The sequence below is a fragment of the Pelecanus crispus genome, chromosome 1 (genome assembly GCF_030463565.1).
Source record: "Pelecanus crispus isolate bPelCri1 chromosome 1, bPelCri1.pri, whole genome shotgun sequence".
Classification (NCBI taxonomy): domain Eukaryota; kingdom Metazoa; phylum Chordata; class Aves; order Pelecaniformes; family Pelecanidae; genus Pelecanus; species Pelecanus crispus.
In genome coordinates this window covers 165,137,822-165,162,769 of record NC_134643.1, presented here as the reverse complement: position 1 = coordinate 165,162,769, position 24,948 = coordinate 165,137,822, and the positions used below count along the sequence as shown (strand labels likewise).

General features: G+C 38.4%; 1 protein-coding gene across 2 annotated transcripts in view; it reads right to left on the bottom strand.

Annotated features, from left to right (window-relative positions):
- Nucleotides 1-24,948, bottom strand: part of FGF14 (fibroblast growth factor 14) — a 412,338-nt gene that overhangs the window by 135,345 nt on the left and 252,045 nt on the right. The window lies entirely within an intron of this gene.

Below are 24,948 nucleotides of genomic sequence, written 5' to 3'. Positions count from 1 at the left end.
CTCCGGCCCGCGGGAGCTGCCGCCGCCGCCGCGGGTCAGCGCATGGGTGCCCCGCCGCCCCTCCCGCCCTGCCCCGCCGCAGGGGCACCTGCTCGGGCGGCGGGGGGCTGCGGGCGGGCTGGCGGCGCGGAGCGGAGCGGGGAGAGCGGGACTCGGGGCAGAGCCGCGCTCGGGCGGGTCGGGGCCGGGCCGGGCCGGCCGGCGGCGTCGCCTCCCGGGGGCTGCCCCTCAGCCCCGCGTCGCCGCCCGCTCGCCCGCCGCTGCCATCGCCGCGGCCGGGGCGGCTACCGCCGCCTCTTCCAGGCTCCCGCCTGATGATTGCCAAGTGCCTCAGAAATCAGCATCTGGAGAGAGCAATCTTCTGCTCCGGGGAGAGCTGTAATCACGGCTCTTCAGTCCCACCCCGCTCCAGCCTCCCCTACACACGCATGCACACACACACACACACACGCACGCACACACAGAGGCACGCACCGCTGGAGCTTTTTCTGTCCTCCCCAAGGCGAGGGGCGACGAGGGTGCGGGGGGTGGAGGAGGGAGCGGGGAAAGGCAGGCGAATAAAGCAAAGGGGGCGAGGGGCGGAGGGAAGGGCTGTTGCTGATGCGGTTTTTCTGCTGGGAACCAGCGGGTTCCCGGCGGATCCGCCGCCCAGCTGCCTCTGCTCCCCCTCTGCTTTCCGGATGGCTTCGTGCCGGGGTCCCTCCCCGCGGGGGAGCAGGGCGCTGGGGGCCGCCGGAGGGGCGCAGGGCCCTCCCCAGCCCCCGCCGCCCAGCCCGGCACACCCCGCACCCTCGCACGCAGCCTCCGGGCCAGCTCCGCCGCACCGGCTCCCCGCCGCCCTGCCCGGGGGCGGCCCCCGCGGTCACACCGGTGCCTGTCCCCGTCCCCAGGCCGGGGAAGCGGTGGGGGCAGAGGGAAGGGGGGTGAGGGCGAACCGCCGCCCTGGGCAGCCCCTCTGCCGGCCAGCCCGCCGGCAGCGGGGCAGGGGCACCCCTGTTGCCCCTCCTCGCCCCACACCCTGGAACGGACGGGGCAAGGGTTGTAGGCTGACGGGAGAGGGGTTTCTGCTGCATGCGAAGGTTTTAGAGCCGTGAGGAAATAACACACCTAAGAGGCTGAAGGGACCTTCCACCCAAACCGACACACGCTCTTTGGGACAAAAGGTTATGGCACCAGCAGACTTTTAACTCGGAGCGTGAACTGATTTCTGAGGTTTCAGAAATACCGAAGGAATTCCATAGGGCACCCACAACCAGCCGCAGTAGGTAGATTTATTGATCACCAGCATCACGTAGAATTATTTCTTAATTTTTTTTTTCATAGTCTACGTCTTGGAGCACTTGAGCAAGCACCAGCCAAGCTCGCTAGGCACAGAATGCCTGAGGAGTCTCTGCCCCGAGGAGTTCACAATACACTGCAGAGAATAAATACCATGTAAAATATGACATCTCATTTCTTTCCTTCCATCCTTTTTGGTTGGGTCTTCTCCCTTTTCAAATAAGGGCCCAATGCTTTTCGGATTTACTTTCTGCCAGCCTAACAGTGAAACTTCCTGAAGTTGTAACTAACCAGAGGAAAGTAGAAAAAGGAAGCCAGCAGCTACACAGGAAAAAACACAGAGTTATCCTATAAGGAAGGGCAGATACTCGCACAGGGAAATATGATGTAATAAATATCTAATTTTTACACTGTTTTCAGAATACTGTAATTTCTTATTAGTTGGTTCTTTACAAAAACAGGCTTTGAAGTGTAAATATCCATCCAGAATAATTCGCTGCTGTGCAATACAGAACCCCGTAGGCAAGAGTAGGTTCTTGTTTCAGCAGAGCCTTCAGCATCTCTGATATTGACCATTATTTCTCTAAATCCTTTAATCTACAAAGGGCTATTTTTATACAGAGGGCAAAAGCGTATGGTGGGAACTTCCTTATATAGGGATTTGGTATTAATACTAGACCAACTAGGAGCAGAACATGCACAATCGGATCTGGATAATACATTTTAATTCTATTTGAAAGTGTCTCTAAAGAGATTCAGCTAAAACACTCACATTGGATTTTCTGCCTGGCAATTTTACAGAGCAGCACTTCCTTACAACGGTTACAATTACCTTAACTAATGCAATTAGACAGAGAGGCGTTTTTAGTTATTTTTGGTTTTAATTTAAATTTCATTGTAGTAGCTTTGCATACTGTTTCACTTTTCCATGCTTCCCAGCAGCGGATGCGACACGGTGTTGCCTCCCTTAAGTCTGCTGAAGACAGAAGCGCTCTTCCAAATGCCGCCCCATTGGGGACCCCCTCGGCCCCCGGCCCCGGTCTCCGCCTCCAGCACCATGGACAGCAGCGCAGAGCCTGGCCGCCCGTGGCCCTGGGCCACCGGTGAAGAGGTGACAGGACACAGCCCAAAGTCTCCTGCTCGACCTGGCTCCGAACAAAGGCATGAATGAAAGGGAGTGCAGTGAAATAAAGCCCAGCCCTCCACTATCTTTAATTTTCATAGGAATCTAGGAGTAGAATACATACAGCCCTAACATTTGCATGAGAAACTCTCTCCAAAAAGATGCAGGTTCCACGTTTCCTTTTGCTGGAAGGACCCCTTCATATTATCCAATGATGCTATTCACTATATACTATCTACTACTATTGTTCCTTTTCCATAGTTTCTCTTCAAATACTGGGCCTTTGCCAAAGCACACTGATATTTCTCAATGATACGATGCTCGGGGTGATGGCAAAGAAAGGAAAGAACGAGGGTGAAAACAGGCAGTATGCCTATAGACAAGAGAAAATATGTTTCTTACTCCAGAGATCAAAAACAATAGCTTTCTACTTGCATCTCAGAAATGCAGAGTGGTTGTTTACAGCCTGAGGTTTTGCAAAGAAAACTCAAGAGAGCCATCTGCTGTCTTAACCTGTGATAAAATGTGTGCACTTCTAGTCAAAGTGAAGGTTTTGCTAACAGATGGATTGTAGAAGTACGAACATATCGGCTACCTTAAAGACTAGTAACTGCATAAGATTATGCATTTAGGACAAATGGAAATATCTCAGTTACATTTGCTACATTAAAATAGAGTTTTACTTCTGGTTAACAAAGCTCTGGATATGAAAACAAACGATTAAAAGCAAAAGAGGGGGAGAAGGGATTTTCAATACTTTTTATTTTCCCATCTGTTCAATTCTAACCACTAATTTATCATGGATTTCAGGAGTTTTATAAAATAAAAACGTTTTAGAATCTTTAAAATTACTTGCTTGAATGAATTTTGGAGGAAAGCAGTCAACAGCATAAAATACTTGCTTTGTTATATACTAGGGTATGAAGTATTATTATTCCTTCAATTTATCTTTCGCTGTATTATTGGGGACAATCCATATTCCATTTCATCTAATTTAAAATGTATGTTACAATGTGTTCTTTTCAGGCATCAAGGTTCAATGTTAAAATATACGCCATTAATATTTGTGTATATACACGTACTAATGATACACAAAATGCTTTTATAAGGGCTTCCATTTGGAAAAATGAGATTCTATGCTTTATATGCTATCCTAACCTTGATCTATAGGCTACAAAATTTACAGGATTATAAATGTCATCCTTATGGTTTAAGGGCTGTGGTGGGTTTGGTTTGGTTTTTTTTTTTTGGTGTCTTTCCCCCCCACACACACTTGTATGGGGGAGAATCTTGCATTAGGTTGGACAGAGTTACAAGCTACAGAGACATTTTTGGTCAGTGCAGACATGAAAACTCTACAGAGTTCTTCCTTTCATAAACCATTTCAATATAAACAAAAATGTCTTTCTACAGGTATGTTCCCACATACACACACTTCACCTGCATTTTCTCCTCCCAGATGTCCTGAAACCATTCCTTATATCAAAACCAAATCAAATAAAATCAAACCCTAAGAAAAATACCCCAAAGTCCTTACAAGCATAGATTTTCTAGAAGTGTAAAATGCCAGATTATTACATTACTACTAAACATGTTTTCGTTTCGTGAGTTCTAGTAAAGTTTTTATTGCACCTGCTTGCCAACAGCAGGCACACACAGCTCGCTTGTCCAGTTAAATACTCTAGAATGTGATGCTGTAAAGTCAACCTATCTTATATTCCAGAAATCATTAGTAAAGTATTGTGAATCTAGGTGTTCTTCCAGACTCTAAAGAGTTGAAGATCATTTCGTGTCCCTGAAAAGGCTTTTTTTCTTAGTTTTTGAAGATGGTGTGTGCTACAGTTGTAAACAAGATTAATATCTCACTCCTTAAATGTCCATTAAAACTGGAAAGGCTACTTTAGGGGTAAAAGTACCGATTTAGGCATAACAATTGCAAGGTATGCATAAGAAGTGAAAAAATACTTGTTTATAAATTCTGATGCACTCAAGGAGCCAAACTCATACCTGTTAAAATTTACTGAATACATAGGAGGTCGTGTGTCTGAATACATAGGAGGTCCTGTGTAGTCAATTGTTTAAATAGGTCAAGTGAATTCCTTTAAATAAGACAAAAGCAAGCTTCCAGTATGTTATTTAAAGGACTGCCTATATTTTAGCCAGCTTCTTCACAGGCTTTGGACTTACTCAACTTCATGTATCCAAGTTATTAGAAGAACCATTAGAACATAATTAATGTATATGCTAGAATAAATTAATCCACCATGCAAGAAGTCCTACATTAGATGACTGGTTATGCAGAGAACTATGAAAATGTAAACATTAATATACATAACACCTAAAGAAGTAAGAAAGTTTATACCAGCTCAGAGCCAATGGCTTAGCTAGAGCAATATTTGTTCTGCATTGACTAGTGACATTTGTCTCACACATTACCTGGGATATGTCTGCAACTTGAAGGACTGAGTACCTCTATGCTAGTAAGGATTCAGCTTTACTCAGGGAACTGAAAAAAAATAGTCTTGTAGAAGATCAAGATGACAGCACTGAATAGGTACTGGTTTATTCTTTAGAAATTACATAATTCTCAAACTGCTTGGTTTTGCTTTTTCTTTTTTGACTTTGTATTCCTCCTTCCCTTAAATTTAGCACTGATTATACTGCAATAATCAGTCTCACATTTCCCTGTCAAGGAAAAGAGCTACTTTAATTACTTAGAGTTTCATTTTCAATTCCATTGGCTAACTCTTCATTCTTCAACAGGGAAGAGAAAAGTGAATGGAGATTCTTACACTATTTTTAAGAATTGATCTTTCAGCAAGATAAGATGCGCTATTACAACCCCTAACTATTAGCACACCTCCTGTGACATCTTTCATGACTCTTCCCGGTTTTCACTCTATCTGTCCTCTACATCTGAGACCACTTCTTTTGAGACCAGGTGAACAAAAGAAATCAGCTGGATTGACAGGAGAATCTGAACAGCACACAGATCATATGAGGCTCTCCAGTATAGCTCACCCAGGCCCAAAACTTATCTCCAACAAATTTCTTTTAAACAACAGTTAACAACAACAATGACAAAAAAAGAATCAAGATCACTTTCAGGGACAAATCTGTAGAAGTAATTAAAAATGAAATACACTGTGGTTTCTGCAGCAACATATATATACCATTTTAACTTTAAATATTAAATACACCCCTTAAAGAGAGATTCTTAATTACTAACAACAGAAACACATTGCCATTTATTTTGCTCCCACTGAAGCTAATAGCAGATCTGCCACCAGAGCGCTTCAGACAAGGCTCCCATGACACAAGCCAGAACAACTTTCATTAAAGAAAAACACCATCACCCCCTCCCCGCCATCTCTCGTCCACACAGATGCACAGAGCAGTTTAAGACTGAGAGACCTAAAAACAGCACGGAGAGCATCTTCATTAATTTCTCATATATACAGCTTAAAACAACATCTGTTGCATTTGCTTATCTAGCCACAGCAGGACTTTCTTCTGTTTTGCTCGACTTCTGAAGCATGCAACAGATTTTGCTATTATTCTCCCAAGTAACTGAAAGTCCCTGTAATGTGAGTCTGCTTAATTCTGTTCCACAGAAACAAAAGGAATGCAGGTCAAGTGAATCCCTTTAAATAAGACAAAAGTAAGCTGCCAGTATGTTGTTTAAAGGACTGCACATTGCTGAAAAACTTGGTCTCTACAGTGAACTTCCTCTGGAGTCAGCACAACTGTAGAGCATGACAATATGTAAGCTGTTATACCTGCTTGACAATACTCTGCTGTGAGGGTTTCCTACTCCTAGAACAGAAAAAAGTTAAGGAGATTGCAGTGAACTTACTTGCAGTCTCTTGACTGGAATCATCACAAATATTATCCTAAACATGCATTGATTTTTGCTGCACAAGTTCTAGAAAAAAAACATGGTTTATAGAAAAGTAGCCATCAATATAAAAATTTCAAACTATAAGAAAAAAAAAATCAGCTCTGGGGATAACAGTGATTTGGGGAATGTTTAGCAGCAGACACATAGGGGATTGTTCCTTTCATAGGCTTTGACATTACATCACAGTATTTATTGGTTCATTAGATGTTGACTTTCCAACTGATATCTTCATAGAGGAATCAAATCCTTTAGTCTTTTTGTTAAATAAATAATATCAGCGCATACACACAACACATACAAGTATAAATGCATGAATATGCAAAATTTCACATAAAATTTTTACACATGTATATGTGAGTATTTTTGTATTTATGAGAATTTGGGGCAGTTGGTAAGGAGATATTTTTATTCAGAAGCCTTGTTGGAATACTGTTTAAAAGTGAATAACTTGTCTGCACATGATATGACATGTAAATCCCAACTTAGGCATGGAACTTATACCTTCTGTCTTAAATTATTAGGAAACCCAAAATGCCATCCAAGCAATAAATACATACATACATATATATATATATATATATATGTATAAAACTATATAGCCCAAGCTTACTGACAGTGTTTTTCTAAAGTCCTCTGGAACATTGATTTTAAATCTACTACTTCTGTTGAATGGAGTAAATTAACGACAGATCTAAATCTCTGAAAACAAGTATGCATTAGCTTCTTTTTAGTTAATCTAGGTATTCAGGAGTATCTGACATGATAATTCAGTTTATATTAGCATAGGAATCAACTTCTGCTTTTTTCCCCTTAATGTTTCTTTCACTCTGTATTATTTTCCTGGATTGAAAGATTTTCTTTGTACTGACACACTGTTGTTAAGCAACAGATGCAAACAAATATTATCTACTACAAAAAACCACTAGAAGAATATTGATTAAAATAACTTTTTAGATACCAGCTTTTTCTTTTCTTCTCTTTGATAATCATTCTACTTCAGCTCTAGCTTCATCATTACCAGTGGTAATTGCTATTTCAAGCTGCAATTTCCATTTTACTTCTTCCCATATAGAAACACTGATTTCTTCTGTAATTCATTTATATTTTTAAGAAAAATCTAGCCAAACCAGTAATGAATGCTTTGACCTAAAAAAATAAAGAATTTAAGAACTCTTGCTTGCCTGTCTTGTTACTTACATAAATTAGAACATCAAGACAAAGCTCATAAACTTTTACTATATCTTTCTTTATTTTGAAGATGTGACAGCTAGAATATAATGAATACTACAATTATTTTTAAGTCCTGAAAAAAATATTGCAATGCCTTCTCATACTGCTGTGCTGATATTCCTGGCTATTAATTCAAATACCATAGCATTTATTATTAGCAGTAATAGCATGAATGCTCCTAACATAGTGACCTGATTTTACAACACAGTCTTACAAACCTAAATTATGAAATACCTCACAGTCAAAAGTTAACTCATCCAAACCTTTCAACAGCATACCACTCTAATGTGCAGTGCAATTATCTGATTTGCCAGCAGTGGACACTGTTACTCTAGTTATCCACAAATACATTGACTGGGGAATAACTTGCAAAACACACTGGTAAATTTTTCTTTTATCACTTGCCCTGCTGTAAGAACTTGGAGTTATTTGTACCAGACAAAAGCTGAGTAAAAATTGTGTGGTAGGAATATTTTTCAACATCTGTGTAATAGAAGATAGACTGTATCTTTCTTTAAAAACCTGTTATCTTAAAGTAACTTTAAGAAAAATTAAACCCAACTTATTCACACGGGATTGCTTTTTTTTTATCATGATAATTTTGAGTCACAGAAGGTGTTCTGATACCAAAAAAAAGAAAAATTCTCTTTATTTTATTGCTCTTTTTCACAGAATGGTGTTTATGACAATGAAACTGTACATGTTTTGCATTGTTTCTGTAAAATTTTTACAAGTAATGAAATCAGCAAGCTAAAAACTTCTGAACAGTGTATTTACTTCAGTAGCCTGTACCATTTGTTGAATAACATAATTGTTCAAAATCTGAAAAGGACATGTTTTACCTACTGATACTTTTACAGGCACTTCAAAGTTAAGCTGAAGTGTAGAATTTTTGCTAGGAAAAAAAAAATAGATAGCTGTTAAGACCAACTCAGAGAGTTGCAGAAGGATTTGACTAGGAATCAGCTTAGCTAGTTGGAAGAGAGTCTCCATTTATCTTGGAGACAGAAAGAAAATCTATGCATTTAAGAAAATCAATGCACAGGTTTAATCACAGATAATAAATATTACCTTTGTTACAAGAGTTACAGTGATCATCTTATAATCTCAATATTCAAATGACTCATTAAGCCTCCCCTAAAATTTCCATCAGTCTGATACTACTATAAAAATGCATTTTTCATGTAAGAACGTGTCATATCTTAATAGCATGATGCTTGTTGTCTGGCAAACTTACAAATAAGGCCTAAGAGTTTGTCACCAGTACGTGTACACAGGACACCCAGAAAGTCTATGAGAACTATGCTGTTTGTCATATGAAAAGCCAGTTGCAGACCCTGCCTATTTTTTTTTCTTTTTACTCTTCACCTCGATTAGTAAATTGGTATGACTTGCCACGCAGTCTGGCCAGGCAGAACTGACAAAGTTACAGACGAAGCAAGGAGAAGGACTTGCCTTTATCAGTGGTGGGATAGTCTCAGATCAGCCTAAGACTGTTGTGAAGTTGCCTCCCAGAAAGCTGGGAAGTTCAGAAAGGTCGGTGTGAGTCTAGGTTCTAGCTGGCTGTATTTCAATATTTGAGAACCCGAGCATCCTCTGGGTCAGTGACTTTTTGTTCACAGCCGCTTATTATCTGGATATAAGTGACCTAGAAACCGTCAGTCAGTGCATGAATCCAGTCAAAACAGAACAGTTGGGCTAGACTGAGAGACTGCTGAAACTGTCCTCCAGTCACATCAGCTCTTAAACCTGCTGAGCCTTGAACACAGGTAGGCAGAACACTGTCCCTTCCCAAAGCCCACTTTTCCCAGTCCATCCACCTTGAAACTGAACTTGCTACTGGTGTACAAGGTTACTCTTCAAACTTAAGCCTTTGGGACTAATTTGTAACCAGAAGTCTCCAAATATCCCTTGCATTGCCCTTCAGTATTCAGGTAACCCTTGTGTTTAAAATAAAATAAAATAAAATAAAAATTTCTCACCAAGTCCCAAAGCTTTTTGACTTATTTCCAGCCTTAGTTTAAGCACTATCGAAGCTTGCTTCAGCTACAGATGTAGGGAGGAAGAGCTAAATTAATACCAGGAAACAGCTTGATGAGTGGAAGCTCTCTCTGATGCAATCCAAATTGTGCTCTGTAAATAATAAGTGAGCGGTTCTAGCTATGCTAGCCGGGTAAGGAAGAAGTCATTAGAAATGAAACATACTGGCAGCCAAATTGCTGTGAACCATAGCTCCTTGATTAATATTCTCTCTCCAGAGACAAAGCAATCCTTTCTGGGCCTTAAAGACTCAAACATAAACAATCTACACATCATCATTTATTGCGAAAAAATAATATTTGCTTACCACTGCAGTTTTACACATGTGAAATAGGGTACTATACCATGTGGTAAGTATCACTCATATAAGTAAGTTTTCAATGATTTTGTTTATAATTGTGTTATACAGAATAATAGTGCTTTGATGCCACCCACATTTTTTAAATTGACTGCTAAAACCTTGGATACAGATAGGTCAACTTCCCATAGAAATAATTTTTTATTATTTTAGATCTCCTAATTTAAACAAACAGCTGTCCCTCAGTATGTTGTGCAAGTACGATCAATCTTGCATATAATTTCCTTTGAAAAATATCAGTGCCTTGTAGACCAGCTTCCTCATTATTTTAAGATTTGGCCCACACCTAAAGAAATGTGCCTGCTTAACAATGCTGAAGACTTAGAGGAAAACAAAGAAAGAGCACAATGATCTGAAATAACGATGTTTTGTGATATTCATTATCTGTTATCATCACCTGCAAATCACTTCACAGTTTTATGCAAGGTTTTGCAAACTTATAAAAAATACAAGCTTAGAAGTATCAAGTGGTGAAACTTCTGTTTATTAAAAATATGAATTTTCTTAATTAAAAGCATGTAAAAGACCAATAAATTTACTGAAACCTGTGTTTTGTTTACTGTAGAATAGTTTAGGTTGAAAGGAACCTCTGGAAGTCCCTTTACAAAAGATTTTGTAAATCAAAAATCTGTGAATGCAGACCTGGATGTGAAGAGCATATAGATATTTCTAAATCTGATATTGTTGTTTCCCAAGGCAGATGAACACCTCTGTTTTACAACAGGGTCTTTTAATTGAAAATGAATGCAAAAAGGATTAAAAATATTTTATTTGATAAGCTCTCAGAGCATGATTTATTTCTGAAATTATTTACGATCAGACAACAGCACATTTAAACATGTGGAGCTGTTGGCAGTTTAAACCTTGATTGTTCCTTGTACACTTCACATGACATGGGATTTTCTGAAGCACAGACAATCTTTACAACTTCCAGTAGACTTTCAAAAAATGTTTTTCTGATGGCTTTCATTTATGAACCACAGGATTCAAACTTTTACTCTGTATGAAATGAATCTGTCAATGGCCTACATAGGTTTAAATCTGAATATCAGTGGTTAACTAAGAAAGCTTAAGGGACTTCTCCAAAGGCTATCATGGCACATAATTTCTTGTATTTAAAAAAGATTTCTTTAATAACTATGCTTTTAAAAGGCATAGCTACATACAATTTTTCCACTGCTAAAAATGAAATGCAAAACTGGACTCCAGAAAACAAGATCCTATCAAGAGTGGATATAGAGGAAATGATAGCTACAAGATGGATGGGCATACGATAAAATGAATCTTTAAAAGTCCTCAGAAATTTTTTGCTACATGTGTAAAGAAATTGCAGGTATGTTATATGTATATTCAAACTGAAAACACACAAACGTTAGAAAGACTGGACAATAATATAACTGAAGGTGTTCTTAGGAGAAACCAGTGACCAATGTAGTAATCCAAGCAAATTTCAAATCTAGTCAATACTGAAGGAGCTTTGCTTTCTTCATTCTAAGTATTCAAGAAAACAATGAGGCTATAAAAAAGCCTTTTTGAACTGAAAAAGCAAATCTCTTGCAGACTGAAAAATAAATAGGCCTTTTTTGTCTATAGAAATAAAAATATATGGAGGAAAATGCCAGCAAAATCATATTTATTTATTTTTAGAAGCAAAATCATTTTCTAGATAAAGGTATCATACTATTACCAATCAGCAAATCTGATCTTACTGAAATGGAAATCTGTATCATAACATATCATATATAGCAGAGTTAGAGCAAATATTTTAGTAATTTCAGTCACCATTAACAACCTTAAGACTGAAACAGGAAGAATGGTATCATTTCTAGTGAAAGATACAGAGATTGTTCAAGGAGAAGCCTTGCTCTGCACCTTTTTTTGACCTGCTCCAAACAAAACCTAGCACCTTTTGTTTTCAAACAAAACCTAGGAAAGATCAGTGGATTTGATGGGCAAATCCCATTCATGACAAAGTTGCCTTAACATGAATTAACACAGAGTCTGAGTTAACAGGGACCTTCACAGTGGTATTCAACACCGTGAATATGGAGGGATTTGGCCAACAGGTATTCTAAGCTGCTGCATGCAAGACCCCACTTCACTGACTCTAAAGGTAGTCTTTAGGTTTATATTCAGAAGCCTAATTCTGCTTTTCTGAAATGCACCTCTAATGCTTAAAACAGTCTAAAGTATTTAAGTTCCTATAGGGTTTTATAGCAACAAAAAAAAGTTTGAGATAAGCTTTTTAAAGAGGAAATTTTCAAAGGTATTAAAAAAAGTTATTAATTTTCAGTACTTAATAAATCATTGTTTGAACTAGGCTTTCTGTATTGCAGCATGAGCTGAAATATCCTGGATTTTCTTTTTTTTCATGTTTATAATGCTCACGCTCAACAGAAATCTTTAGGCCACTTAAATTTTCTCACAAAAGCCAGCAAGGGTGCTAATTAAAAGATTATGTAAAACAGTTTTAGTGTGAGGCATTGAAACATTATAAATTGTCACGGATTACTGACTTTTACTCATTCAGTTATATCTGCTGAAACTTTAATACTTTTGTACTGTAGCTCTGATCATTTCTGCTGGTTATTCGGTGATGCCTGAACACATCCCAGGACAGATTTCCTCTTTCTTCTCACTACACTTAATCAATATTCTGACATACCACCAAAACCTAGTCCGCATGTACTTTGTTACATACAAAGGCTCCCATTGTGGCCTCATCCTTGAAATGAAAAAATAAGAACTTTATTATCTAGCTAACAGAAATTAATAGTAGTGTTGGCGTCTATTCTCTTTATGTTAAGAGCTGGCTATATTTTCCACTATTTCTCTGCAGTTAAGTGGCAAGATATTGTGTTAACGGTGCAGGGGGAAGGGGAATGAGAGCATTAAATGAAAATCTGAGATGCTTTTTGCTGTAAAGCACTCCTAGATTGCACAAAATTTTCTGAGAAGAAAGAAAAACATCACTCCCCTTCACATACTCTGACTCTAAAAGAATATTTCCATTTTAAAACCTATTTCCTAGTTGAGGTAAATATGTGTATTAAAACACTATATGGTTTTTTGGTCTTTTATATGTGCTTAATGTTAATTTTGTTCACTGAACTAAGTCAAGTATTAATTAAAAAAAGCTACTTGACACAGTTCTGTTGTAAAATGAAACATTATACCTTATTTTGTTGAGGCAAAAGACACAAGTTCGTTCCTTCTAACCATCAGCACATTTTGATATTTCCTTGAGAAACTGAATTTTAATTTCATTTGTATTTAAAGACCAGCTAAAGCTACTGCCCCAAACTGGGTTGCTCTGCTCCAGATGAACACACAAGTGCAAGCAAAAAAATCCCCTCTGCTTTTCCAAGATCTCCTTGTGGTTACTCATCTTTCAAATCAACATTAATGACAACAGACTGGCTTTTCCTAAAACATATTTTCCGTGTCCCTTTTCTCTATTTGGTGGACAGCACCATTAAGCCCCCTGTTACTCTGCTCCATCCCTTTGGCTTCATTAACTTTGCCATGCTACCAAAAAAACAGTTCTTGCACATCAAGATCCAGTCTGCATTACTTTTGAATTATTAATTAATTTGTTTTGGATCCATTAGAATCAAATCCTATGCTCTGTTTTGTGGTGGGGCTTAAGTCCCACCCCAGTGTTATAACCTGATGGCTATCAGCTGAGCTCTTTGGGGGAGGGTCTCACACTTCGCTGTATATCTGGTATCTAGTGCAAGGACTGAACATCTGCAACAGCTATGCCAAGACAAAACCTCCAGCCCCCTGGTGATCCCCACATGTTAAAAATTTCTGGTTTCATGAGCTGTCCATACCAGTAATGGCTTCCTCCCATAATACAAAACAGCGGGAGGAAATCAGTGCTGTTGCCAGCATCAGAGCATTTGGGAAGTTCTGATGTATAGCACTAAGCTGTGTTTCCTTTAATATAAATTAGACTGTATAGACTAGCTAACTTTAGTATAAATAGGGCCATATTCTCACTGGTATCTATGTGCTCTTTTAGTATAGTGGTAATTACAATTCCTAATATAGGAAAGGAAGAGAAATCTGAAGAACAGTAAGTAGATTTTAAGAGCCAAAGTACAGTTTTCTCTCTGACACGCTCATTATTATTGTCAATTATAGATAATTTCCTTGCTTACCCTCTCCCCCACCACATGCCAAATAAAAGAACAAAGTCCCTAAAACAGACATTAAAAAAAATTAATATTTTGTGAATATAAAAAAGAAGTCAGGATGTATTCTTTCAAAGCCAAGATCATAGAGACTCACAACAGCTAATTCACTTGTAATGCTGCCTTAACTGATTACTTTCCCATTGAAACTAGTTGCTATTTTATGACAAACATAAAAAACAAAAGCCAAGGTAATACAATCTCACTCAGATGTTGAACATTAGGGTGTGTGACATGTTACCCCCATTCCCCTCCTCCATACACTCTAACCAGCTGGTGGCACAAGGAGCAACAATAATGCTTAAACTCACCCAAAACATATTATTATGTACTACAGTTTCCTCACAACAGGATCAAAGATAATTCCTTTATGCTCTGTGTACCACTGGTTCAACTCAAGGTCTAAACATTTTAATATTATTCAAATTTTGGAACCCCCCTAATGTTTATTATAGACCCTTAAGAAATCTTCAGCTAATCAAAGAAACGTTACTAACAAAACACTCTGTGAATCTGGAGTGGGAGATCATGCAGGAATGTATATATAATATACACAAGCAATAAGAGCTCTTTAAAAACTTAGATTCGCTGGTGATAAGGATCTATAAAGACAAAAGATGCAAAGAACTAGATTAGCTTACCTAAATTTCATCGCTAGAATTTTGGAATTTTGACTCCCTCTCTTGTGGACCAACCCACCCAGCCTTTGGACAATGCTCACCAGCCTCTACTGATCATAACGAAATCTGTGCTCCTAGGAATTAGGTGAGACTCGAGGAAAGCATTCAATAGCTCTGGTACAACAGAAACTTTTTTGCACCCAGCTGCATACGTGGACTTCTCCTCTAACTGCCCAGTTTAAGTTCAAAAGCTGTGTCTTCTTCATAATCCAGGTCAAGATTTTACAAGCTTATTTTGTACAACATGCAGATAGGTTACCTCCACTCTTTCTATCCCATATTTTGCTAACTATTCCTTCTCTTCTTTTCTGGATCTCTGTCTCTCTCCCTCTGGGTGCAAGAGGGGTACTGCAGAAGCTGTTCTCACTTTGCTGGAAGGCAGGTTCTGACCAGAATCAGAGAAGTCACAAGGCAGGGTGAAGCTGCTTTGCCTCCGAGCATCCACATTGTGCCAAACTGCAGTCAGCATGGTGCCATATTTGTGTTAGGATGAAACAGGAGAGGGAGCATTGGTTTACCATTGTTTAGCACAGTCAACTTGTCTTTGTGTTTAAATGGTCATAAATTCCATAACTTTCTCTAAATATATTAGAAAGTTATTCAAATGAAAAGTAAAGAGAGCAATTAAAATTCACTAGCTGCATCTATTTTAGCTAAATAATTCCTTGTGGAAACAATTACATTCAAATCTTGCAAGAGTCAGTTTCAGCAGAGCATCTAGAGATGCTAGATTCATTATAAGAAGATCTGGGGATTAAGGGACTAATGATTTCCGCCCCCCCCCCCCCCCCCCCCCATCCTGAGCAGTAAGAATGATATACAACCTTTGAGGATTATTATGCACTTGTTTGATTAGGTAATGCTTTATTAATCTCCTGAGCTATTAATCTTTGTGAATCACATGCCATCAGGCATGCTTCCAGTACTAAACAGTGACAGAAATTATCTAATGCATTTTCTGTCTCACTGCCTTTTGCCTCCAACTTTTTGCTCTCTTATTTCCCCTCTACCCACAATCCTTGCCTTTTCCTTCAACTTTCTAAATCCTGCAATTATTCACCCTTCCTGTAAGGGATTTTACACTAAACAGTCACTGAACAGGGTAAAGAACTGCCCTAGCAATAGGAACTGGAAGCCAGAAAATCCCTCTTTCATAGGAAAACCTTTGTTACAAGGCTACCAACATGCCCACTACTCCCTTCTCTCATTATTTGCTGCACAGGGCCACAGCGTAAACAGAAAGAACACGGTGTCCCATCCCATTACCTGGTGTGTAAACTACAATTCCCACACCCTTCCTATCTGCAAAGGATATACAGCTAAGATCTCTCATTATTTCTATAGTCCCAAGCAAGTAAGTGTATAACTACAGAGGCTATATAAAAAAAATTAGCATAATTTTCTGCTGTGCCAGCTGTGCATTATGACAGGAGAAATTAACTAAGCTCTAATATTTAAAGTAACAAAGAGGGTTTGGGGCCTAACCTCAGGAGAGGACCTTGGCTGTAAATGTCAGACAAATACAAACAATTCCAGAGTGGTTTATAGCACAATTGCTGAAAAGAAATAAAAATCCTTTTTGTTAGTAAGGACAAGAAACTACAGATGAAACAAATCTTATTCAGAAAAAGCATGATTCTTCTTGACAAGGAAACTGCCTTTGCAGTCATAAAACATGAAAACTTTCATGTTTAGAAGTCTCATGTGAAAAACATGAGTATTTTAATTCTGGTGAAGAAACAAACAGAAGCATTAAGTGAAAAAAAGAAGGGACTAATGTTCTTGGGTGGCAACACTGGAACATTTTAGAGGTATAGTCGACACTGCTTTAAAACTAATTTTAAAGTAGTTATACAAAAATCAAAGCATCACATTTGCTGGTCATTTCTGAAAATGTCAACTCTCCATGCTGCCTATAAAAAGTTAGCAATACCAGCCATTATTCTGCATATCATAAAGTAACTATCCACAAGATTTTGGGCCAGAGAAGAAACTGACTTTCAGCATTATTCTCCTGTTGTTGCTGAAAGATGATACTTCTTAGGTTGAAATAAAATTTTACCTGAATGCAGAGTTTAATATGTTAGCATGCAAAAGGCTAGTATTCTAGATAGCAGAAAATGAGCAAGTCTTTTTTTCTGACATAGCCTTGAAATGAAAGGTGTAATTCAAGTAATACTGTCAGCTGCCTGTGTTACAAGCCATTTTGATGTGAAATGTTCACAGCAGGTTGCTTAGCCATGAACAAAACCAACAGCTACAAATTAAAAGGTCGACAAGCAATTTGGAAACATCTAGCCATTCCCGACTTCTTATATATAATGGTGCGGTAGAAGCAAAATTAATTGCCATGGAGATGTCAATATGATGCACAAAAGAAATGACAATGAGGAGTCAATGAATGCTCCTACCAAGACATTCAACATGTGCAGACAGCTTCTCCCCTCTTCTGCACCTTCTTCTCAAGTTTGAAAGACTGGAGAGGCAAAGAGGTATGGCCCAGTAATGAAGAACCAGGAACAGGAATCCATTACTTGTTTTGAAAGTCTTTAGGGGTATAGCAATGCAATTTGCTGGTCGCAGAAGACATGATTTCACTTTCTATGAAGATCAAAGGTCTTAGCCGAGAGCATATTACTATTTGCATTTGCTCTGTGTCTGTTTAGATAGATATTCAGGTCCTGACCAAGATACAGTTCCATTTTATGCTGATCTAACCAGTAGTCTCCAGCTCCCTCAGTTGAGCACTGCTTCCCTCTTCCAATGACCAGCAGCTTTAGGGAGAGTCAGGGCCACTCACTGATCCAACAGAAAAAATGGCATTAGTTTTAGCAGATTAATCTGCTGGACCATCATGCTGATCCTGCTTGCCCTCTAGCCACAGTGATGGAAGGCAAAGAAGAAGAATTTGAGGCCACAAAGAACAGAAGTCCTCTCAGGTGAATTGCTTTATAGAAGTTAGACACATTTTATTAAAATGTCTACTGCTCTGTAAGAGATGGTTGCCTTGCACACTTGAACTTCTGAAGTTTGCATGTTAGTCTGGAAACAGTTAACATAGAAGCTGTCATTGCTACTGGAAGTCTATGACTCGAATATTATATCACAAGGACTTCATAAATATTTTAAAGAATTAATTTACTTTTTTTAAAATCAATAGAAACCTACTTTAATGACTGTTCCAGAGACTCTCTGTAAAGAGGTAGTATTAGATGCAAATAGTGAGGCTATTTCAAAGGCAATGCCATGGACATAAGATAATTTAAAGACTTTTGTACTGAGAGAAGGAAGATGCTATGGACTCAAGGAATATTCAGACTATTGTAACATGTTCGCAAATGCTCTTCTGTTGTTCAACATTGTGTGCATTTCTAGATCAGCTACTATGCTCTCTTCAGAAAGCAAAGCTGAAAAATAAAAGTTAAAGCAAATGATCTTCATTCACCCCTTATGTGCTCTCACCTTTCTGAGAAGATATAGACTAGTCTGACTGAAGTCTCAGTTATCACTTCTGAAGCACAAGGCTTGTAATAGTATGACCTCTGCTCTGGAGTTCTGTGATACTTGGCATGAGAACTATCACAATTCCACAAGACAAGTCCTGTGAAGATCTGTGGTACTGTGGTCCTATCTCGGCTCTCTTGTGTATCAAGTGAGTGACGTTAGTAAGCTAGTAATGCATTCAGAACATTTATAGTTTCCTCTATAGTGCTTGTGTTGAGATTATTTTACGACTCCTAGCAGCAGGCACCTGTGAAGACCTATCCCGGTCCAGAAAGGGAAAAAGACTATGAACAGTGAATTAAAGCCATGAAGAACTACAGGGGCCAGTGACCTCTACTTCTGGTTACAATATAAATCCTCTCCCACCATGAAATAAAAGTAGCATCTAGAAGAAGCCACAATGTACTCGAGAGCTAATTAATCTTGGAAACAGAAGCAATAATCAGATCAAATTATCTTTCCACTGTTTCTTCAAAGATGCTGCTATTGGACAAGTAAGTACAAATGACAGATTCAGTGAATCCATCTAAACAACCTCTAGAAGAAAAACTTGTTTATAAACTAGAAAGAATGCTTGCACATGAACATTGTTTTGAGTTGTTCACTGACCTGTTTTCCCAATTATTTCAAACATACAGATTCAATGATTAGGTTGTGTGAAACAACATAGAAACTGCAGATTTATATTTGTTATGATGTGGAAAACATCTTTCGTGCCAGCCCACTTCATAACAAGTACTTATTTTTATTACAGTGATAGCACTGATGAAGTGACTTCTCATGGAAATCGATGGCAAAATGTCAATGAATTTGATAGATGGGACCCAAAATAGCTGCCAATTACAGTACTCCAAATTTATTTTGGATACATTTAAAAATGTTTACCTCTGTTGGAGCAGTGGGGGGAGAGCAGCTTTTTATTTCAGCTTGCAAATTTATTCATGTAACAAGAAATATGAGGAAATCATAATGAAATACTTTATTATAAATAGTTTCTGCTTTTCTGTTGTGATGGGTCAGACCACATTATGCCATAAGTTTAATGAAAACCATTAGAAATTTATGTCCAAAAATTACCTATGCTGAAATAACTTTCCTATATAAGCAATGACATCAACGATGAGAAGGTTTGTGCTGTCTTCCTCCAAAAGAGGGTGTGTATTTAAACCCCTGGACCCCCAACCCCAGACTGGCATGAGGTAATAACACTGAATTTGTCTTAAGCAGTATGGATAAAAGTAGGGGAAAAAGGGAAAGTAAGGGAGAAAACCTAAGGAAGACAGAAGAGATACATAATAGCTACTCAAAAACATGAAGAAAATAGTTTCCCAGTGATGGAGAAGAAGTATAAAAAAAAAATTCAGAGAGGAGGTTTGCAAATATAAGTTAATATAACTGTTTTTAAAGTGTCATCCTCAAGAAGAAGGTTGTTTATAATGTTATTCCTTTCAAATAATATCAAAGCTTCTTAATTTTCTATAGTCTTTATATATAAAGGCATCTTTTCCTTTGTAAGATATTTGATAGCTTTTTTTAATAATTTGAGTCCAGCTGTTGGTTAAAGAAATGCCTACTCAGGCTGAAGCATAGTTGAAAGTGTTCAAACTTTCTAATGTCAGTTCAGGTCCAATTTACATAAAATTAAGAGGAGGTAGGACATGTGGATTAAACCCAGTTATTATGCCTGATGTGTTTTCCATGTCAGAATCCTTTGTTAGACCTCCTTTAAACATGTGAACTAATTTGCTTCAGACACCAAACAATGTTTTAGTTAAGGATTAAGTTAATGGAAAGTCTTAAACTTAAAAACAAATTAATTTTGATTTATCAAACTGAAAAAGTGTCCTTCTAAAAAAAAGAAAAAATAGAAGTTTCTATCATGTTTCCAGGATCAGACTTTTACACCTTTTTTGACACTTTCTAAAATACAGTCATTATTTGTTTGAGACTCGTCACAGAAAGAGGCATGCCCATAAGGGAATATTTTACAGGAAGTTACTGTTCTCATGCAATGCTACAGGCTCCCCATGCAATACTACAGGCTTGGGGAAGAGTGGCTGGAAAGCTGCCTGGCTGAAAAGGACCTGGGGGTGCTGGTTGACAGCCGGCTGAACATGAGCCAGCAGTGTGCCCAGGTGGCCAAGAAGGCCAACAGCATCCTGGCCTGGATCAGGAATAGTGTGGCCAGCAGGAGCAGGGAGGTAATTGTTCCCCTGTACTCGGCGCTGGTGAGGCCGCACCTGGAATACTGTGTCCAGTTTTGGGCCCCTCACTACAAGAAAGACATTGAGGTGCTGGAGCGTGTTCAGAGGCGGGCAACAAAGCTGGTGAAGGGTCTGGAGCACAGGCCTTATGAGGAGCGGCTGAGGGAACTGGGACTGTTTAGCCTGGAGAAGAGGAGGCTGAGAGGAGACCTTATGGCTCTCTACAGCTACCTGAAAGGAGGTTGTAGTGAAGTGGGTGTTGGGCTCTTCTCCCATGTAGTTAGCGACAGGACGAGAGGAAATGGGCTTAAGCTGTGCCAGGGGAGGGTTAGGTTGGAAATTAGGAAAAATTTCTTCATGGAAAGGGTGGTCAAGCATTGGAAGAGGCTGCCCAGAGAGGTGGTGGAGTCACCATCCCTGGAAGTGTTCAAAAAACGGGTAGATGTGGCACTTTGGGACATGGTTTAGTCTACTCTACCCTTGATTGGTTTAGTGTGGACTTGGTAATGTTAGGTTAATGGTTGGACTGGATGATCTTAAAGGTCTTTTCCAACCTAAATGATTCTATGATTCTATGATTCTATGTTAGGCTAGTTGCAACAATTCTCATTAAAGGTAGAAACAAAATGCTGCTGCGGCTCAAATACCATCAGAACCAGTTCCAGTCACTGACATATCATAGAAAGTGTAGCTACAATGGTAGACATGCGCAAGGACTCAAAAAGCTCTGTTATTTTACATTTAAATCCAAAGAAACAGTATTATTTTCTTCCTGTTCAGCTATAAGAACGTCTTGTTCTTAAACTAGATGCTTGCAGTTGCATTTCCTTTTAAAAATAATCTGTGGGACAGAAATCATATGCAGCTTGTTCTGGTCAATAGTTTCTAAAAGAAATTTCCAAAGCAATCCTTTCACTCCTCAATCACATCAGCAAGAAGCTTGCTTCGCTAACAAATGCTCATGTATTTATCATACCAACTTTCAACCTCTCAACCTAAGCCAAGGCTTTCAAAGGCAGGCTCTTAACTCCAGAGGTAAAGCTTTTAGGATTTCAACTTCCCTACCTCAAACACTTGCAAAGGCTGATAGTGTTCATTTTTGGAAGGCCAAACCAAAATCCTTGCCCAAGGTTATAATGTCAGGCACATTACAAGACAGCAAAAATCACTGAGTCCTTTTTCATCTGCTGTAGCCATACAAATTCCCAATGCTTATTAAAATAAAACATATATATATTATTATTTAGCAGTTTATACATAATTTCTAAAATAACCTCATGTTTTGAAAAGAGAAAAAAGAATGGTAAAACATGTATAGCAGAACAAGTTTTGAAGAAGATAGCCATAATACCTGACATTGAAAGAAACAGTTGCCTATGTAAATTGGCTCAAAAGGAAGATATAAAGATACTTTTTGAAAAACCTAAGCTCAGTAAAAATGTAATGAAATAAATATTTATTGAAAACAGCTGTCTCTAAAGAAATATCTCACTCATCACTGTCTGGCTATTGTACCATAGTGCTAATGCTTGAGAACCGGGAAGTGAACAAAACTAAAAACAGAAGCCAAAAAAAAAAGGGGGGGAAAAATTAAATTGTTTTTGTGACAGTGCAATACATATGGTGAAAACTAAATTTAGATTGGCTTTGATCCCATACATCCCATTAATTTTGGCTTTCAAACCTAGGAAGGCTGTTTGGAACAGCCTCAGCACAGTGGGGTCCTGGCCCAAGACACCGAGGTATTAGAGGAGAAGAGTAACCATGTGTAAATATGCACACATATATATAAAGCAGACAGGAAGCAATGCAGTAATTCATACAAAATTCCACATATCCATTCTCCCCCATCCCGCGTTGACCTCCCTCAAATGTATCTGCATGAAGATCAAATACTTGTCCTTAAACACAACCTACTAGTGTCTAACCGGGCACAAACAAAGCTTATACAGTCCACTGTTAACAGGGCTGATATTTGTAAGAGAAATATTAAGGTTAATATGAATGAAATGAATGGAAATCTGTGTTTGTAGGGAAGGAGGGAAAGGAAAGAGAATGCACAGGCATGTGAGGGCACAAGCTCTGATTTACAGGATATACGATACAACTTCGTAGAAAGAGTTAGTCAAGATCATCCCTAAATTACAATCAGCTCCTGGCAAGAAAACATACCTAAGGAAAGCTGCCTGCAAACTGTGCAGAAATCTGAACTTTTTGAGTCCCAATGATTGATCTGCAGGCTTTGTCATCATTACACCTCTTCCCACTCTGCACCATTTCTCACTGGCCCATTATCTTTAATTTTTATGTGCTGCACTTTCCATTTAAAAAGAATAAAGCAAGCTTTTTCTATTTTCATCTGGCATTCCACAACTGTGTCCCCAGTTGCTTCTGTAGCTTGATTAGCAACATGGGCACTGAAGATCCATAGCCTGGAAGACCACTGTAGAGAGAAAAGTTCCCAAAGAAAGGGAATCCCAGAAACCCAGTGCTGCAAGATCCTGCCAGATCCAAATTCCCCTGTCAAAGAGAAGATATTGCACCCCATTCACCTGATCTGGCATTAGAAAAATATCTACTCCACCAGCAGTCACCTTGCATCTGTGTACTAAACTGGGAGTCACAGTGTAAAATAAAGTAGCCTATACCAAATCAAGATGACCTGAGAATGAGAAAACCGTAGCTGGTTTACATCCTACAGGCCTATCCACTTAGTATTGTGCTCATATATAAATGATAACTATTTGGAGAATTGTTCTGAGTGATCTTAAAAAATACCCCCAAACCATCCAGACTAAATTGGTAATCCTTTCCAGTTTTCTTGTTTGTTTCTGAAAAGTTTGCTAAATTACGTCTGTTACTGAAAGGTGTGCTTATGATTCTTGTGAAATTCAGATAGAGATTTTACCTGGGCACATGACAGAAATGAGGAAAGGAGAAATAAAGAAACACCAAAAAAGCAGCTACACTGATTTTGTTTCTCCCACCCCAATTGCTTTCTATTTTGATCTGTTGTGTCCCACAACTTGATAATGGTTAAATTAAGGACAGTACTTGAAACTGAAGTGTGAATGAATTTCTTCATTAGTGTTTGCAGGCTCCATTATAAGGTAAAAATGTACACAGCTGAGGTTTGACATAAAAGTAAACTGTGTTTAGGGTACACTAAAAACCACAGGAATGTTTCAAGTATAATCTTGCAAACTAGTACAAGTCAGCTGGAACACATTAGCTGTTTCTGGCAGTCAAAACAAGACCTTTAGAGAGGCATTTCTCCAGCTAAGATTCAAAGACAAAATTGCCATTTTTACTGCTAAAGTTCTGCAGTTGGCCCTAAGTTACAGGTGAGGGCACTATAAGCAAAAATAAAACCTTAGGACAGGCTAAATGCAGATACATTTAAAGCGAAATATCTTTAAAAGGCACAACAAAAACGTGCTCACTGACATTTCAAATCACAGAACAATAACTCCCAAGCTGAAAAGCATTTTATATTTGGTATATAAATGCCATTATTTAGAGAATAATTGAAGCTTTTCCCTAGAAAATATATGTTATATACACATGCATACAGACATTTGAAGAGAATTGCCTAAAAATAAAATTCATATAATCAAATAGGATTATATATGAAAAGTTAAATCTGCTGCCCACTGCACTTAAATCAGGGAACAGTCTGAGATATAACTCTACAGTAAAAGGAATGGAAATACTAGCTCAGGCTTTTTCCTCTCTGGTTATCAAACCTCACTTGATAATGTTGCAGGAGACCTGATATTCTAAGGTAGTTCCATTTTTTCTAAGTAACTGCAACTGTAGAGCACTTCTCTACTTGTTTTAAAATAGGTTTCTGATATAGTAAAGTACATCACACACTCAGAATTATCTGAAGTTTAAATAATAGGTTTTTCTTTTCTAAATTGTTAAATACTGCTTAAAAATTAGAAATTACTATGGTTTTTGTCTTACTTTTATTTTAGTAATTTGAAAAGTATCTTGAAAGACAGCTACCTTGATTTTTCCATAAGATATATCATTTCAGCTCAAAATACTTAATTGAATTGAGCAGGAAAAAAGGCCATGTTTAGTCATTGATGTAAATGAGATGATTTTAAAGAACACTCAGCACCACATTGCTCTCTGATAGTTAGTGAAGCACTCTTTCTATTTAGTTGCCTCAGAACATAATACAAAATTCCAGCAAGAAATGAGGAAGGTCTTTATTTTAAAGTTTTGAACAGAGTTTGGACCTTGACTTCATAATAATTTTTTACAGTCTAAGATACGGGATAACTGAAATCTAATACATTTTTCTAGAATGACTAGTAGGAAGAAAATGCAGACTGTATTGTCTGAAAACTGGTATGAGACAACTGAAGATGCTGGCATGGTGCATGCACAAGATTGCAGTCTTGTATTTGGCTTCCTCTG